Below are 18,142 nucleotides of genomic sequence, written 5' to 3'. Positions count from 1 at the left end.
CTGCAGTGCTCATGGTTTTGCCCAACTGCTAACAAATTTGCTGCTACAATCAGGTCTGATATACCCCCTATGTCCCTGCTGCCACTCTCTCTATCTATGTCCCTGCTGCCACTCTCTATGTGGCCCATTTATTAAACAGTATTTGCGGGTATTTTCAGGAGTTAGCTGCAAATACTTTGTATCCCTGCAATGTATGAAGAAGGGACCGATACCTGCTGCTATCCCTCCATTGCCACCCGCAGTCGAATCCCACGTATGTTTCTATGGGGGATGCGATACTGCCCAATGTATCAATATAGGGAATGGGTGAGTGACATGTGCACGGCATCTATTCACAATGTAGGGAAGCCACTACATTAGTCACACCCCACGGCATTCATCACAACTCCTGTGGCGGCACATAATAGGCCCATCATAAATTTCAGCTCCAGGCCCATGTGTACCTTAATCTGGCACTGATCACACGTACTTTAACCGATTTCCAGGCATGGAAACACCTGCCCCTCTCTTATTTAGGACGATGCCAGCTAATCAGAATGATCTCCTTCCCGAGATTGTTGTACCCCATTCAAATGCTGCCTTTATTAATATCGCAAGCAGACATAAAGACTCTAAATAAGGCTTTTAGTGAATTTATATGGGCACATAAAAAACCTAGAATCTCACTATTTAAACTGAGCCAATCGCAAAAATTGGGGGGGGGTTAATCTACCTTCCATTAGAAGTTACATGCTGGCTGCGAACTACCGTTACGCTGTTGATTGGATACACGAGACGGAGACCTTCGCTAATACTGGCCTGGAACAGGCTTTCTGTCCTGAGCTTTCTCTTGTCAGCTTATTGCATATGCGTCCATCGGCCTTTACTCACCTGGTCAAAAGCAATATATTGCTGACCTCGACTTGCACGGCTTGGGGGGCAGACACGCTCCAGGATGGGTATCTCCAGCTGTATCACAACTTTCCTTCCCTGGCACATAACCCAGACTTTCGGGGAACTGCTGAACGCACCACACTGACCGCCCTGTCGGACCGAGGCACCAGGTTGCTTTACCAGCTGATATGTAGAGACACTTGAAAGGGGTTTTTTTGCAAAGAGGCAAAAAATAGACTGATTCTGTGTCTCTCTGGGGCACACTTTGTATACAGTAGATTGTTGATAGGATTAGAATATTTAGTAATTGTGTATGCAAGAATAAAACTTAACTTTTAATAATTGTCAGACGAAAAAAGACAGACAAAATGCATAAATCATGCTGTATATATCAGCAAGTGGAGAAAGAATTGACTACATAGGAGAGGAATGGGTTAAACATCCTGTGAGGGGTGTACCCAGCTGTGAGGTAGTACAGCCTTAGGAAAAGGGGGAGGGTAAGGTATATATAGACTGCAGTGGCCATTTTGGGCCTCTTTGCTGTTGGAATTTCTTTGGGGTGAGTTCTGCTAGCAGATTGTTTCACCCCTTTTTACATTTCGTGCACTGTTGTTTGAACGAATCATTATGACCTCCAGCCGCCCACGCCGATCAGCGGGCGCCCCAGCCCGTTACCAGGCCAGCGAGGCTGAGCCCGGGGCGGGACGTCCGGCGCGGGGGAGGCCGTGTCTGCGCTTGGGGCTGCTTCAGGGTCGTTGGGTGCAGGGCGCCGGACGCGCTCATCTGGCGACCCTGCGGTCGCGAGTGTGGCTGCTGGCGGCCGCGGCGGGCGGCACGTGGCGGTCCGGAGGTCTGGCATCCTGGAGAGAGGGGACCAACGGTCCTCACCTCCGGGGTCAGTTGGGGGCGTCGGGACGGTGGTAGCCCGCGCTGGCGCGCCTCGCTGGAACGCCGCTCGGCACCCGTCTCGGTTACACCCAGCCAGTCCCCCCTGCCAGGGCCGCTTTCAAGGTCCACACGGCGGGGGAGAGCTGGGCGCGCAGCAGAGGTGACGGCGATCCGGCCTGGGCCCGTCGGTGTGCCCAGGGTGGGATCGTCGGGTGGGAGTGCACAACAGGAGGCCGCATCGGCAGCGGGGGACGCCAGGACGGGAAGCGGTGGGGCGCGCGCACCAACGCGCGGCTCCGGCGGCGTCGCTCGCACACGTGTGCGCGCAGCGACGCCGCATCGTTCAATGTCCCCTCAGCCCTCCTCGCTGCGGAGTATTTCCGGCGGGGCAAGGAGTGCAAATAGGCCTGGTGGTGATCAACCAGGTTTGCGGGGTCTGTCCGCCAGCAGTGCAGAAAGGATGGGCAGCACGGCACCGCGGCCGTCACATGAGGCACAGAGCAGGGCCTCCCGGGCGGGACGTGGCGGCTCATCCAGCACTTCCGGGGTACCTGGGCGGGCGGGCACGGCAGGTAGGGGGGGGTTTAGGTCCGGGGCGAGGAACCCGGTCAATACGGACCTTTCCCAGCAGGGCCGACCGATTTGTGGTCCTGATGGGTCATGGCTTCCCGTGCCCAGCAGCGGGTCCACACGGCGCGTTCCGCCCGCTCGGCAACCAGCAGGGGACGCTCCGTCGCCAGGGGGTGCAGATATAACTCAGGACGCGTTCGCTACGGCCCTCGCCACGGTGGTGGCAGCTTTGGGCCCGCTCTCAGCGGCCCCCCGACCGCGAGGTCGGGTCAGGGGGGTTTCCTAGCAGATCGGGCGCGGGTGCGGGCTCTGCCGCGCAGAGGGTAGCGCGTGCGTGCCGTGAGCTTGGTGCGGCCGCGGCTCAGCTGCAGCAGCAGCCACGGCGGGGTGAGAATGTGCGTTCATCCAGCACGCCATCGCCTGGTAGGGCTGGGCGCTCGCCACTGTGTGTCTCTGGGTCCTCTTCCCCCTTTTTGCCCGCAGTTGATCTGAATGATACGGAAGAAGCGGAATCGGAAGTTGAGGACGTTTCGTACATCGCCCCGGATGAATCTGGATCCGATCATTCTACGGCTTCAGGTGAGGCGGAGCAGTCTGTGTCGGTCGCGAGTACTCCCTCAAGTTCTCGCAGCTCGTCCCCTTCGTCCTCTTCTTCCTCTTCTTCCTCCTCCTCCCTTTCCTCGGCGGTGTCCGACATAAGTAGCACGGCTAAGGCGAGGAAGAGGGCGATTAAATACGCCAAAAAGGCGGCCGGGAGGCAGGAGAGGCATAAGAGGCGAAGGCGGGTTAGCAAAGAATCTCGCAAGGCTAGGAAGCGACGCGACTTGCCAGGTGTGGTTCGCTGCGAATATACCGCTGTCATGCGAGGGCTCAGGGATAGCTGCAGCAAAAGCATTCGTAAGGGGGACTACGTGGATATCTTCGTCTTGACGAAGGGCGCGAAGAAGGAGTTCAAGGCAGCTACCGCTAAGAAGGGCATAGGGGCCGAGGCATTTCGCACGTTCGATAACTGGCTGGCAGGGTTCTGGGTTTTCGCGGCCTGTTACCTTGAGGACAGGCCAGACGAGCATATGAACATCATCCGGTACCTGCACCTCGTGCATGATATGCAACGCACGTCGGCGGGTGACGAATGGCGTAGATATGATGAGGAGTTCAGGGAGAAACAGGATGGGTTGTACGTTATGGACTTCGGGTTCAAGGACGTGGAGGTCTGGCTTAGGGTCACCAGGGCATCACAACAGGCCACGGAGCCCCGGGGCGCAGGGGCGGACGGAAACCGGGTCGGGCCGTCCGCCCACGCGCCCGGCGGGGTCGGCGGGTCGGCCAAGCCAGTTAGGTCGGCCGTCCGTACTGGTAAACAGACGGGAACTAAAGGGTTATGCTTCGCGTTTAACAACGCGGCATGTACCTACGGCAAGCAGTGTCGGTTCCGTCACGCTTGCCTCCATTGCGGGGGTTCCCACCCGGCCTCCTCCTGCTTCAAGAATACTCGGCAGGGTCCCCGCGCTAAACAACCCTACTCTAGAGGAGCACCCGGCGGGAGTGCTCAGCAGGGCGCCAACGCCAATTAGGTTAGAGGCTATGCGTAAATGGTTGAATTGGTATCCGAATAAGGAGGATGCCGGGTTTTTGTTCGAAGGTTTTAGTTTTGGGTTCCGCTTGCCCGTTGCAAGCGAGGTTACAGTTAGGGCGCAGAGGAACCTTCAGTCGGCTAGGTCCTTGCCGTTAGTGTTGCGGGAAAAAGTCGATAAGGAGGTCAGGCTGGGCAGGATGGGGGGGCCTTTTGCTTCACCCCCCGTGGCTGACCTCGTCATCTCACCGGTGGGGGTGGTGCCCAAGAAGACACCTGGGGCCTTCCGTCTGATCCAGCACCTTTCCTACCCACCGGGGGCCTCGGTCAACGACGCTATACCTCCGGGACATTGCTCGGTGGTATATCAATCGTTTGACGAGGCGCTCAATTTGGTCCGCAGCTACGGAGCTGGGGCCCTCATGGCAAAGATTGACGTCGAATCCGCGTTCAGGTTGCTACCCCTCCATCCGGACTCATTTCGTTTTATGGGTTTCCGGATTGGGTCGGAATATTTCATCGACAAATGTTTGCCGATGGGATGTTCCGTTTCATGCTCGTATTTTGAACGTTTTAGCACCTTCCTGCATTGGTGCGTGGAGTCTTCGTCGGGGGGGCACGGCGTTGCCCATTACCTCGATGATTTCCTTTGTACGGGTCCGGCGGGTTCGCCGCGGTGCGGCAACCTGCTTTTCAGTATAAGAGCATTGTTTTGTCACTTCGGAGTGCCGGTTGCCGAAGACAAAACGGAGGGGCCGATCTCTTGCCTGTCATTTCTAGGTATAGAGATCGACACAGTGGCAGGCGAGTGCCGTCTGCCTTTGGACAAAGTGGCGAAGCTTCGCGAGACCATTGGCCAGTTCATGGGCTCGCGTAAGGTTAAGCTACGGCAGGCGCAATCCTTGCTGGGCATGTTTAACTTTGCTTGTCGGGTCATCCCGATGGGCAGGGTTTTCTGCCGGAAGCTGGAAAGAGCAACCGCGGGATGTGCCAGGCCGCACCACTTTGTAAGGTTGCCAGCCGAGATAAAAAGAGATCTGGCAGTGTGGGCCTCGTTCCTGGAAGATTTTAACGGGGTTCGAATATGGCAAGCACCAACGGTAGATAGCGCCAGATTGCAGCTTTTCACCGACGCGGCGGGAGCATCCGGTTTTGGGTGCTATCTTGAGGGATCTTGGTGCGCGGCAGCGTGGCCAGCGGAATGGCATCAGGCTGGTCTCACTAGGGACCTTCTGCTCCTGGAGCTTTTTCCCATCATGGTTGCGCTGGAGATTTGGGGCTAGCGCATCGCAGCATCCTGTTCAGATGCGACAATCTGGGCGTGGTGCACGCGATTAACAACCAGAGGGCTAAATCGCTGGTGGTGCTGCGGGTCCTAGGGCAGTTGCTGCTTACTTGTCTACGCAGGAACGTGTGGTTCCGCGCTCAGCACGTGCCGGGTCTGGAGAACGGGGTCGCTGATGCGCTATCGCGAGGGCATTGGGATAGGTTTCACTTGTTGGCTCCCGAGGCCGACCAACGGGGTTTTCATTGTCCCGGTTATGTCTGGCAGGTCATCGAGCCGGGCTGGAAGGTCTAGCACTGCGATCGGTCGCGCCATCCACGCTTAAGGCTTACGAACAGGCCTGGAGCGAATGGGAAGAATTTGCTAGAGGACGGAAGCGACGAGGTAAGAGCGGGCATCGGATGATGCTTTCTTTTATTTGGCAGCTTTATGTTTCGGGTAGGTCTAGAGCGGTGGTGTCCCGGTACTTGGCTGGCATTGCGTTCTTCTGCAGAATTAAGGGTGTTCCCGATCTGACGAAAAGCGGGATTCTGCTTAAGGCTATGAAAGGATGGGCACGCGTTGCACCTACGCCACCTGACAGGAGGCGGCCCATTGATGCAGCTTTGCTGCCTGACATCATTGGGTCGGTGGGAGCCATAGCATCGTCTATGTTTGAATCGCTGCTTTTTAGATTGGCTTTTTCTATGGCCTACCACGGTGCCTTTAGGATTTCGGAGTTGGTAGCGCCTTCTAAGCAAACGGATTCGCGCATGCTGGTGGGTGACGTGGTGGTGAGTGGGGGGTCCCTGCTTTGCAGATTGCGACGCTCTAAGACGGACCAGGTGGGGAAGGGCCGATGGGTCACCCTGGTTCCGGCACTGGAGGAGAGCATATGCCCAGTACGGTTGGCGGTACAATATGAGGCAGTAAGGCCCGACTGTCGGGGGTCGTGGTTGCTGCACTATGATGGGCTGCCAGTAACAAAGTTCCAATTTCGGTGGATGATGGGTCGCTGTCTGACGAGCTTGGGCCTTTCCCCCTCCCACTTCGGTACACACTCCTTCCGCATTGGGGCTGCTACGGCGGCAGCGGGCTTTTCGGGAGCCCAGATCCAGGCGGTGGGACGATGGAAGTCGTCCTGTTATAAGCGATACATTCGCCCCGTCGCCTGAGATTCTTTGCATAAGCGTAGCTGGCATCGATAAGTTAGAGTAAGTTAAGGTTTGCTTGGTTTATGCATATGTTATGTTCACTATATGTTGGTTCGTTCACCCGTTTGTGATCCTACTCAGGGATTAGCCACTTGCCGCTGCGGGCGTGAGCCGGCAGCGGGGGTCTGGAGTTATTTTGCTATTTTTGCCTGACTTGACGGACTGAATTCTAATCATTAATTCGGCTAATCTTTGCTATCAAAGTCCCTCAGCAGGTTTTTATGCTTTCACCTCCAGCTGAGTTATTTCATGTTTTACCCTCTTTTTTCATACAACCCCCCCCCCCCCCCCCCCTGTTTTTTATTTCGTTTTTTTTTTTTTTTTACCTTTCCCCTAAAGTCTTAATTGCTTTGCTCTAAATTTATTAGTATATCGGGAGATCGGCTGGGCCGTGACTGCTGCGACTTAGGAAACTATAAACAAAATTTTTTCTTTTTTGGCAGATCCTTCAGGTTAACGCAATTTCTATTTTCTGGTATAGATTTTAGTAACACATTTTACCCCTTTTCCTTCCATTCAGGTTGTTGCACTGATGGCTTGTGCGTTTGGGTGGTTGGCCACTCTTATGTCTTTTGGGCAGCTAGGTTCTTGGCCTCGGATACGGCTCAGAGGTTCCCTGGAGGTCAGGGAATCAGATGGCTTGGTTGGCGAGGAATGATGTGGACAGATCTATTGAGTAGATTAGTCAGTCAAGCTAGGAAGCATGGAGTTCCCAAGGTGTTGGTGGTCCACTTAGGTGGCAACGACTTGGGGAAGAGGACTTCTTTGGAGCTAAGGTGGGCCATGATACAAGATCTGGCAAAGGTGGCCGCAGCATGGACCAATTGTGTATTGGTTTTTTCCCTGATGGTGCCAAGGTTGATTTGGCGCGGTGTGGAGGACGGACGCGTAATAGATGAGGCCAGGATAAAGGTGAATGGGGCGGTGGCGAAGTGGGTCTTGGCTCACGGAGGCAAAGTGGTTCGTCACCCTAGGATTCGGTTCCGAGACAAACACCTTTTTCGGCCTGATGGTGTACATCTATCCGATGAGGGGATGATGTTTTTCCTGGAGGATCTGTTTTTAGTGTTGCAGGAGTTAGGTTAGGTTATGGTGGCGGTGCGAGGACTCTGGGAGGGAGTCTTTCGCTTTTGGCGGAAAAGAACGGCAGTTTGTAGTTGTATCGCTTCTATAGGTAGTAAGTTTCAGTTTATTTGGTTTAGGTGCACTCACCTCCATCGACTTAATGGCCGCTCGACCACCCATCCGGGAGGCAGCGGCAGGGCACCCAGGAGCGGTGGGAAGTCACTGTGGGGGTTGTGTTGACACCTATTACCGGTTTTTTGATAAGGTGTTGGACGGTTTCAGTCAGTTTACCAATTTAAGTTTACCAATAGTTAATTGAGCCGTTCTTTTTTCTGCCACCATTTTGCCGGGTGATTCGGCAGCTTAACAAATTTTTCCATTCACAGGTTTGCTATGGTTAGGGTCAAATAAATAGCTAGCAATTTTTCTGCCAAAATCATGTCTCCATGTCTTTATTTACTGGTTTTAGAAGGTAACTAAGGTTTACTTTAATAAAGGGGGTACACCAAATATCACTAGGATGTTTAAGATTTAAAAAAAGTATTAAATGGTGAAAAGACGATTGTGACTCACTTGGTATAGAGTGGCTGGCAGATAATGTGTGCACATCCACTAAGATTAAGCGAGTATTGATATTTGAAATTATTCAGAGCGAAAATTAGGCAGATCTTGTTTTCTCTATTGATTTATGAATTTTTATACGTGAGTATATTCATATGAGAGAAACAAGAAAAACCGGCTTAAACGACTCCGGACTCCTTCTTGAAAGGTAAGTATAGGAAATATACTGCAAAATTTGGGTAAGGAATACTGGTCAGTAATAGGTGTCTGCACGGAAGGTATGTTCCTTGATCCTACAGTACCCAGTATTCCCAGAGGGTCACCCTCTCTGGTACTGACCGGGCCCAATGCTGCTTGGCTTCCAAGATCAGGCGAGATCGGGCATATCCAGCATGGTATGACTGTAGATAGTCACGTGGGTACCTATCTGCGTGTGGAAACACCAATTGCTTGATAGGCTTGAGCCGGTCAAAGAAAAGAAGAGGGGGGGGGGGGGGAAGGAGTAGGGAAAAGAAATTCCAAGCTACTTCAAAGTGTCTGGATAATACATCCCATTGTATGTGACTATGTGCAATCAATGGAGTGGAAACTGATACTGAAACAGAGTATTAATAGTCACAAATTCCCAATAGCAATGAGCATGTGAGCATTGCCCCACAGACCAAAAGTGAAATGAAATGAATCTGCAGGAAGAAAACTTATTAGCAGTGAAATAACATCAAGTTGAAAAGTAAAGCACAAAATGCTTACTAACTGCAAGCTGGATGCAGGACAGAATATACCTCTTTTTGTATTTCCACCTTTTGAAAAGTGAGGCACAAATTGCTTACTGGGGATAAGCTAGATGCAGGACAAAATATAGCAATAATTGTATTTGCACCTTTCCAGCAAATTAACTAGATAGAGAGTGTTTTGCAATAGATAAGATAAAGAGTGTATAGATTTAAGTTAGACAAATAAATAAATAACTGGGTACTTTGCAGCAATACCATATATTATCTCATAACAAACATAATGTTCCATATAGAATCCAGCATAGAGCAACATAACACAGTGTGGGCAATGGACTGTCAGTTGCAGAGTGGGTACACTTTAAAAGCAATGATTGTCATCATTAATAAGGACCCGCTATGTGTACAAAGCCTCTGTAAATCATTTAATTTAGTACTCCTTGGCAGTAGTCTGACTAGGTTAGTAATGAAGATAATTGTTTGGATTAATGCACAGATTACCAATTAGTGATCAGTCTCCCTGTGTAGGTTAAATACCTTCATAGAAATGAATCTGAGGAGACAATTGGCTGTGGCAGTTGCATCCAGACTTGTTGCTAGGCAACCTCTCCTGTCCGTGCTGTGTGCACGGAGTGGAAAGTATTGTTTCCCCGTCACGCTGGACCACACCAGTCGATCCCGGGGACGATCAAAACAAGGAAAAAAAGAAAAACCCGAAGAAGCAAGAAGAAGAGGCAGAGGCAGATGGGGTTCGCCATCACCAAATCGATACCCCATACGGAGGAATTGGAAACAGTATTAAAATCTGATGACCTCCAAATAATTAATTAATCTTTCCACTCATACTCTTTCACATATACATAAAGAGGTCCTGGAGAAGGGACTGACTTTTTCACCAACTAAGAAATTTGACAGATTCCAGTGGCAAACAGATCTAAACCTTTTTGGACGCAAACTTTTACTTACCAAGTTTTACGCCAACCAAGATCGTCAAAAGGAAAATGAAACAATCCCGTCCACCATAGACCATGAATCCCGGGAAGAAATGGAAGCACTTAACAACCTAGAAGAACTACTTGGACCAACAGCAACCCAGAGAACTCATACGCAACGACAGATCTGTAGAAAAAAATCTACATTCTTTCCCAATGAAACAATCTGTCCAGAAGTAAGAACATTCATCAACTTGGTCTCCAAAGATCTTGATAAAATTATATATGAGAAAAAGAAAGATCAAAACCACAGGAAACTTGTCCCCTCAGGCCAGACATGCCATTAAAGAAATTAAAACTTGGCAGGACATAATAATCAAACAGTCTGACAAAGGGGGCAATGTGGTCCTTTGGCCTAAAGAGCTGTATGAAAAAGAGGCGAAAAGACAACTAAATGATACAAACTGCTACAGTAAAAGCCTCTTTGACCCTACAGTAAATCTGACAGCAAAATATATGAAGATCATCGAAGAAGCAAGACATCTTGGCACCATCACACAAGCAGAGTTTGACTATCTCAAAATCCAGAACCCCAGAGTACCTACTTTCTATTTGTTACCTAAGGTGCATAAAAATTTACAAAAGCCACCCGGACGTCCCATTGTTTCGGGGAATGGAGGTCTACTGGAGAAAGCCTGCACATTTCTAGAGGTCCATCTGAAAGAGTATGTAACCAATCTACCATCATACACCCGTGATACAACGGATGTTTTGAGAAAAATTGAAAACATATTCTTGGAAGATACTCATTTGCTGGTGAGCCTGGATGTAGAAGCCCTCTATACCAGTATTGACCATGATTTGGGTCTCAAAGCAGTCAGATACTTCCTACAGACCAGTGGATTGGATGACTTTCATGAATTTCTCTTAACTCTCTTAGACTTCACGCTACGGAGAAACTACTTCACATTTAACAATCTTTTCTACACCCAGGAAAGGGGTACAGCTATGGGGGCGGCTTGTGCCCCCACGTATGCTAACCTCTTCCTGGGGTGGTGGGAGCAAGAAGTCGTTTTTCATGAAGACCAAGACCATTTTACTAGACATATTGTCCTCTGGACATGCTATATCGACGACATTTTGATGATTTGGGAAGGGTCACAAGAAGAACTATCACAATTCCTTTCATTTCTGAATAACAACAATCTTAATCTCAGATTTACCCATGAACAAAGTAGGGAAAGCATTTCATTCCTGGACCTGAGGATTTACAGGGGCAGCGATAATTTATTAGCCACAGAACTTTACAGGAAAAAGACTGCCACTAATACCCTCTTACACCAACAAAGCTCCCATTTTCCGCCCACCATTCAAAATATCCCCAAAGGGGAATTCCTTCGACTAAAAAGGAACTGTTCAAGTAAAGATGTCTACCATGAGAAATGCAAAGACCTCACCAAGAGACTTAAAGAACGTGGATACAGTTCCAGACTCATTAAAAAATCAAAGAGATCAGTTCAAGAAATTCAGAGAGAGTCCCTTATATTCCATCAAAAGCCCCTTGACAAAGAGGATAAAATCCTCAGATTTGTAGGCACTTTTTGTGAAGAATGGAGAGACATTAAAGGGATTCTCCATCAACACTGGCCGGTATTACCATCAGATAGTGATTTAGCGACGAGACTCAATAATACAATTGATATGAGCTGGAAACGTTCACCTAATCTGGCAGATCAACTGGTCCAAAGTCACTATACATCACAACCAGTGAGAAACCCCACCCTGGTAGGCACTTACCCGTGTGGAGAATGCAAGGCTTGCTCCCATATCTCCAGAACCCCAGAGATAATTGACAAATTTAACAATAAGATACAAATTGTTAATTATTTCAATTGTAAAAGTACCAACTTGGTCTACTGCCTCACCTGTCCCTGTGACAAAAAATATGTAGGCATGACCACTCGCATGCTCAAACAAAGGGCTCTTGAACACATTGGATCTGTTAGAAATGCTAAAACAGATCAACAAAAATTTAAACAATTGACCACGGTGGCGAAACATTTTCTCCAATACCATGCAGGCTCACCCAAGGAACTCAAAATATTTGGCCTTCAACAGATCAAACTAGGCATTAGGGGCGGTAACATAACTAGAGCCCTTTTGAAGAAAGAGAGTGAGTGGACATTCAAATTGGGAACAGTAGCCCCAAATGGTCTCAACGAACATATCAATTACAGTGTCTTTCTGGAGTAATCCATATTAAAGGTGCGTAACCCTCTAAAAGGGAAATAAATTTCTCCTTAATCCTTTTCTTTCCACAATCTCCCCCGTCCAAAACCCCCCCCACTTCTCCCACCTTTTTTTCTTTCTCTCTTCTCTCTTTTTTCTTTCCTTTCTGTTCTCTTTGCAATTCCATCACCCTCGCCCCCCCTCTTCACTGTTTTTCCTTCCCCCCTAAAAAAAAACCCCTCCCCCCCTCCCTTTTCTTCTTTTCCCCTCCTCCCTTCCTCCTCTTCCAGATCCACATCCCACTATCCCCTCACTTTCCCCTTCTTCCATCCACTTTCCTTCCCCCCCCCCCTCCCCTTTCCTACCCCCCACAATCCCCCCCCTTTCTTTTCCTTGTTCTTTCTCCACCCATATCTCCCTCCCCCTTTCACTTCACATTCACACCCCATTCTCACTCGCACCTCACTTAGTTCACACATACATACACAAACACAATCTTTTCCCTCTCACTTCCTCACATAATCGCCATTCTCCCTTTCTCCTCTCCCCTACCTACATCCAGAAACACTTCATTGCCTCACAGGTCACTCTGTGCGCTTTCACATCTTCACAATGCATCACACAATTTTCATACACTCCAACTCTTCACTCCCCCATTCACAACATTCCATCCTTCCCCCCCCCCCCCCCCCCCTCACCCCTCCCCCCTTTTCTCCCCTCACCTATCACCTAACACTTTTTTTTCACCCTAATACACCTTGCAACTTATCTTCTTCACAACCCCCCATACACTCATCCCCAATTCACACACTCCCCTCCAACTCTCACACCTCCCTTCCCCTCACATCCTATTATCTAGCTAACCCCACCAGCAATCAGGCTTCAAATCACCAATTAATAATGAACAATTAATGTATAAATATTTGCTGCTTAATAATTATTTATTAATTATTTTTTCTGTTTTTGTGGTATCACAAGTAATACTTATTCACATTACCATTATCCGGTACCTCTTATTCATTTACTTTCTTATTACAGCAAATTAATCCGAATGAGTTTAAGAGAAACTGCATAATTTACTCTTTTTCGAACAAAGCCATCCCTTTCAATATAGCTAGCATTTGTGCAGCTCCCCCTGTCACACCGCAGGAATTCTCAGTATCCCTTGCCCATAGGTCACCGGACCAGTCAATCACATTTCCCAGGCCCTTTTCACCCATTGGCCATAGCACCTGCCAATCACACTATTGTACATTGTGATTGGCTCAAGCATTAGTTAACAGGCACACACGGAGGGCTCACTGATCAGACGATCAGGTGAACAAGCTCCGCCCAGCGAAACGCGCGTCACTTCCGGTCCGGCGTCCGACTTCCGGGACCTCCGTAACGGAGCTCCGGCGTGCGGACTCCTCTCCAGCACTCAGCAGGTATTCCACACCCTCCCTGCTGCCTCTGCCCAGCTCTCCCTGCAGGCATCGCATTCCCCTCTGGTCTCCAGCGTGACGGGGAAACAATACTTTCCACTCCGTGCACACAGCACGGACAGGAGAGGTTGCCTAGCAACAAGTCTGGACGCAACTGCCACAGCCAATTGTCTCCTCAGATTCATTTCTATGAAGGTATTTAACCTACACAGGGAGACTGATCACTAATTGGTAATCTGTGCATTAATCCAAACAATTATCTTCATTACTAACCTAGTCAGACTACTGCCAAGGAGTACTAAATTAAATGATTTACAGAGGCTTTGTACACATAGCGGGTCCTTATTAATGATGACAATCATTGCTTTTAAAGTGTACCCACTCTGCAACTGACAGTCCATTGCCCACACTGTGTTATGTTGCTCTATGCTGGATTCTATATGGAACATTATGTTTGTTATGAGATAATATATGGTATTGCTGCAAAGTACCCAGTTATTTATTTATTTGTCTAACTTAAATCTATACACTCTTTATCTTATCTATTGCAAAACACTCTCTATCTAGTTAATTTGCTGGAAAGGTGCAAATACAATTATTGCTATATCTTGTCCTGCATCTAGCTTATCCCCAGTAAGCAATTTGTGCCTCACTTTTCAAAAGGTGGAAATACAAAAAGAGGTATATTCTGTCCTGCATCCAGCTTGCAGTTAGTAAGCATTTTGTGCTTTACTTTTCAACTTGATGTTATTTCACTGCTAATAAGTTTTCTTCCTGCAGATTCATTTCATTTCACTTTTGGTCTGTGGGGCAATGCTCACATGCTCATTGCTATTGGGAATTTGTGACTATTAATACTCTGTTTCAGTATCAGTTTCCACTCCATTGATTGCACATAGTCACATACAATGGGATGTATTATCCAGACACTTTGAAGTAGCTTGGAATTTCTTTTCCCTACTCCTTCCCCCCCCCCCCCCCCCCCTCTTCTTTTCTTTGACCGGCTCAAGCCTATCAAGCAATTGGTGTTTCCACACGCAGATAGGTACCCACGTGACTATCTACAGTCATACCATGCTGGATATGCCCGATCTCGCCTGATCTTGGAAGCCAAGCAGCATTGGGCCCGGTCAGTACCAGAGAGGGTGACCCTCTGGGAATACTGGGTACTGTAGGATCAAGGAACATACCTTCCGTGCAGACACCTATTACTGACCAGTATTCCTTACCCAAATTTTGCAGTGTATTTCCTATACTTACCTTTCAAGAAGGAGTCCGGAGTCGTTTAAGCCGGTTTTTCTTGTTTCTCTCATATGAATATACTCACGTATAAAAATTCATAAATCAATAGAGAAAACAAGATCTGCCTAATTTTCGCTCTGAATAATTTCAAATATCAATACTCGCTTAATCTTAGTGGATGTGCACACATTATCTGCCAGCCACTCTATACCAAGTGAGTCACAATCGTCTTTTCACCATTTAATACTTTTTTTAAATCTACTTGCTGATATATACAGCATGATTTATGCATTTTGTCTGTCTTTTTTCGTCTGACAATTATTAAAAGTTACGTTTTATTCTTACAGACACAATTACTAAATATTCTAATCCTATCAACAATCTACTGTATACAAAGTGTGCCCCAGAGAGACACAGAATCAGTCTATTTTTTGCCTCTTTGCAAAAAAAAACCCTTTCAATAGTTTGTCCTGAACTAATGTCCGGGAGCACCGCCAACCTCGTTCTATCCTAGAAGCCTGACAGGCCAAGTGGTAGCTTTATGTTGGTCATTAACTTTGCCTTTTGGCATATTAAATTGGTTATAAATTGTTACTGTTTACTCACAATCTGGTCCTGTGCAGATTCCTAAACCCAAACCCACTGTTATGTAGAGACACTTGCCAGGTTCACACGTACTCAAACCTCTGCGAAAGTTTCCCACACTTTAAAATCCCATTATTTATATATTTCCAAATACATAGTTACATCAACAAATCCATAGCCGCTATGTCCACAGAAGATAGGACCAACGCCTTTGACATTACTTTACAATCAATGCCTAGAATACACCCTTCCACAGCATTGCTCTACACGTTTATTAAAAAAATCTATTGATTGGGAGACCACCCAGACGGGATTGGTAAAGTGGCTACCAGACTTCCCATCCATTGCTATCTCCACTATGCTTACTACGTTTAATAGGATCAATAAAACTCTACGCTGAGATGAATTACCAAATTTTACACCCATCCTACATCACACCAAAGTTGCGGCTTCAAATGTGGGCAGCTTCTGATTCTAAATGTTTTAAATGCGGCATGATAGATGCCGACATCTACCATTGTTTGTGGAGCTGCCTAGAAGTACGTAAATTCTGGGATTTAATACAAACCTTTATTAAAGACAGACTGCATCTCACCATAGCCGTCTCTCCGGAGTGGGTCATCTGGGACACACATTCGACACCTTCTGCTCCTAAGAAACCGATTGGCCAGCGCCTATTGTTAAACAAAATAGCAGCAGCTGGCAAGAAAACAATACTGTCGCAATGGATAGCCACTGACTCCCTATCCCCTAGCTCTATTTCTACCAAGGTTATCATATTTATTCCACATGGAGTGGCTGGAAATGCTAATTGATAAAGAGAACAAAATAACGAGATTCTTTGACATATGGCTCACTTATGTCCAGATGCTAGATGGTCCTGTGAAAATCCCCCTACATCAAGCCATATCTCACACTGCTTGGTATAATCTAGAAGTACTAGATCGGGGACACTCCAACTTTTAAAATGAGTTTTGAATGATACCTCTTTTTTCTGTATTACATTGTTTATACCGGCTGAGTGCTGACCGGGGTGCCACTGTGTCTTTTTGCCATATGCTGATGTATGTAAATGTTATACAGTTGTCCAATAAAGTATTTTATAAAAAATAAATAAAAGTACACTGCCCCAAATACACGGGTGCTATTGTTAAAATAAAAGTACACTGGCTCTTTCGTGTAATAAAGTGGTGCTGGCTCTGTCCTGTATGCTGTAAAAATACAGGGGTGCTGTTAAAATAAAAGTACACTGGCCCTGTCTTGTATGCTGTAAAAATACAGGGGTGCTGTTAAAATAAAAGTACACTGGTCCTGTATGCTGTAAAAATACAGGGGAGCTATGAAAATAAAGGGGCACTGTTCTATGTGCTGTAATAATAAAAGGGTGCTGTCCTGTGAAATGGAGAACAAAAATTTGGAGGAAAAAATAGTGACAGATCAGGAACCACTTCCGGTTCCTAGTACTAGTGCTGAAGCTGCTGCTGCCATCAGTCATGATATTGATGATACAATTCCATCAACGTTGTCTGCTAAGGACGATGCCCAATGTCATAGAGGGCATGTAAAATCCAAGAAGCAAAAATTAATAATCATTAAAAAAAAGAAATTATCTGATGAGAAACGTAAAATTGGTAATATGCCATTCACGACACGAAGTGGCAAGGAAAGGCTAAGGCCTTGGCCTATGTTCATGACTGGTGGTTCAGCTTCTCATGAGGATGGAATCCCTCATCCCTCTCGAAAAATAACAAACTTAAGCTTGTTAAAGCACAGGAAAAAAACAACTGTGCATTCAGAGCTATCACAAATCCCCAAGGAGAGTGCAAGTGTGTCCGCGGTTGCGATGTCTAGGCCTGACCTTCCCAAGACTGTATGGAAAGAGGAGGCTCCTACCACCATTTGCACGCCCCGTGCAAGTGCTGGGAGGAGCACCGCCAGTCCAGTTGCGGATATTGAGATTGAGGATGTCACTGTAGAAGTGCACCAGGATGAGGTTATTGGTGTAGCTGGCGCTGAGGAGGAAGTTGACGATGAGGATTCTGATGGTGATGTGGTTTGTTTGAATAAGGCACCAGTGGAGACAGTTGTTGTCCATGAGATGAAAAAGCCCATTGTCATGCCTGGTCAAAATACCAAAAAAAGTCACCTCTTCGGTGTGGAATTATTTTTCCACAAATACGGACAACAGGTGTCAATCCATCTGTTGCCTTTGTCAATCCATAATAAGTAGGGGTAAGGACGTTAACCACCTAGGAACATCCTCCCTTATACATCACCTGCAGCGCATTCATCATAAGTCATTGTCAAGTTCAGAAACTTTGGGTAACAGCGTAAGCAGTCCACTGACACCCAAATCCCTTCTTCCTGTTGTACCCAAGCTCCTGCAAGCCACACCACCAACTCCCTCAACATCAACTTCCTCCTCAGTAAAGATCGTCATCCTAGAGAGGAATTCGGAAGACCACTTGCACTACTTCAACTAAGCAATTGACTGTCCAACAGTCCTTTGCAATGAAGATGAAATATGACAGCAGTCACCCTGTTGCAAAGCGGATTACCGAGGCCATAACAACTATGCTGGTGTTAGACGTGCGTCCGGTATCCACCATTAGTGCAGTGGGATTTAGACAGTTGATGGACGTACTGTGTCCCCGGTACCAAATCCAGTCTAGATTCCACTGCACTAGGCAAGCGATTCCCGGACTGTACAGGGACATTAAGAAAAGTGTCCTCAGTGTCCTGAAAAATGCGGTTGTACCCACCGTCCACTTAACCACGGACATGTGGACAAGTGGAGCAGGGCAAACTAAGGACTACATGACTGACAGCCCACTGGGTAGATGTATTGCCTTCCGCAACAACAACAGCAACACCAACAGCAGCATCTCACAAATGCCAACTCATTCCTAGGCAGGCTACACTTTGTATCACCGGTTTTCATAAGAGGCACACCGCTGACAACCTCTTACAGAAACTGAGGGATATCATTGC

At 47.6% G+C, this 18,142-nt stretch overlaps 1 protein-coding gene and 2 pseudogenes across 1 annotated transcript in view; 1 reads left to right on the top strand and 2 right to left on the bottom strand.

Moving 5' to 3' along the window:
- Window positions 1-18,142, bottom strand: part of LOC134933648 (solute carrier family 23 member 1-like) — a 90,655-nt gene that overhangs the window by 52,811 nt on the left and 19,702 nt on the right. The window lies entirely within an intron of this gene.
- On the bottom strand, window positions 8,299-8,417 carry LOC134939012 (5S ribosomal RNA; annotated as a pseudogene).
- On the top strand, window positions 14,384-14,502 carry LOC134939011 (5S ribosomal RNA; annotated as a pseudogene).

The sequence above is a fragment of the Pseudophryne corroboree genome, chromosome 6 (genome assembly GCF_028390025.1).
Source record: "Pseudophryne corroboree isolate aPseCor3 chromosome 6, aPseCor3.hap2, whole genome shotgun sequence".
NCBI classification, from domain to species: Eukaryota; Metazoa; Chordata; class Amphibia; order Anura; family Myobatrachidae; genus Pseudophryne; species Pseudophryne corroboree.
Note: the sequence above shows the minus strand (reverse complement) of the source record. Positions and strands in the feature narration are given on the sequence as shown.